This window comes from Orycteropus afer, unplaced genomic scaffold, assembly GCF_000298275.1.
Source record: "Orycteropus afer afer isolate SDZICR_OR568_19922 unplaced genomic scaffold, OryAfe1.0 scaffold00184, whole genome shotgun sequence".
Taxonomy (NCBI): domain Eukaryota; kingdom Metazoa; phylum Chordata; class Mammalia; order Tubulidentata; family Orycteropodidae; genus Orycteropus; species Orycteropus afer.
The window spans coordinates 6,222,922-6,224,310 of NW_006921771.1; positions in this window are offsets into that span (position 1 = coordinate 6,222,922).

Sequence of the window (1,389 nt, forward strand, 5' to 3'; positions counted from 1 at the left end):
GCCACCGTGTCAATCCATCTCGTTGAAGGCCTCCCCCTCTTTCGTTGACCCTCCACCCTACCAAGCATGACATCCTTCTCCAGGGAATGGATTCTCCAGGGAATGAATGTATAGGACTGGGCAAGTCGGCTGCAAAAGACCTGTTTCAAGTGCTGAAGAGCAAAGATGTCTCCTTGAGGACCAAGGTGCTCCTGACACAAGCCATGATATTTTGAGTCACCTCATATGCATGTGAGAGCTGGACGATGAATAAGGAAGAACGAAGAAGAATTGATGCTTTTGAGTTGTACTGGTGAAGAATGCTGAAAGCACCATGGACTGCTAAAAGAACTAACAAATCTGTCCTGGAGGGAGTGCAGCCAGAATGCTCCTTGGAAGCAAGAATGGCCAAACTTCATCTTACCTACTTTGGTCACATTATCAGATAGGACCATTCCCTGGAGAAGGATGTCATGCTTGGTAAGGCAGAGGGTTGACAAAAGAGGGGAAGGCCCTCAACAAGATGGATTGACACAGTGGCTGCAGTGATGGGCTCAAGTATAGCAGGGATCATGGAGGTGGCACAGGAGCGGGCAGTGTTTCATTCTGCTGTGCATAGGGTCATTATGACTCAAAGAGACTCAATGGCACCTAACAACAAAAACAACATCACACCTTTGCAGCCGTTCATGTCCAGAAGGTCCTTGCAGTTTCCAGTTGGTAGAGCCTATTCTTAGGTCCCTGGAATCTGAGAGAACGCTGTCGCCTTAAATATTCAAAATGGTCAAACCACTTGTAAACATTCACAATGGCTGCACTCTCTGGGCAGCCAAAAGTCCACCACTCAGCCCATCTCCCTCTTTGCTGCTTTCCTTTATTCATCAATGACCAGTGCAGTCCTGTGTGCAGCCCCTAGCTAACAGGGCCGATTTTCAGGTTAATCTTAGGTCCTAAAACCACTGGGCAATATCCAAGCTGTCCATGCTGTCAGGATCACTGACAGACCATAGCTCCATACATCTCTTTTTTGTGTGTTTTCATATAGGTTCTTTTACTAGTTGGAGTTTAGTCCATGTCTGTATCCTTCCCTTCAGAGATCAGGGCTCCAGGATTATCTTCTGTATCTGTGTTAATTGCTTTCCCTATTCTTTGTTGAAGAGGGTCTGTGTAGTTTGTCTGCCTATTCCACCATGTTACCAAAACTCCCCATTCTGTCTTAGTCTTGAAGCTGTGCAGAAACCTCTCCACCATGGGTGACCCTGCTGATATTTGAAATACTGGTAGCATAGCTTCCAGCATCACAGCAACACACAAGCCACCTCAGTACAACAAACTAACAGATGAGCTGTGGTTCCTAGTTGTAGGATGGAGTTTTTTTTCCTTCTATGAAATTATTTGTGTTTTCTTTTT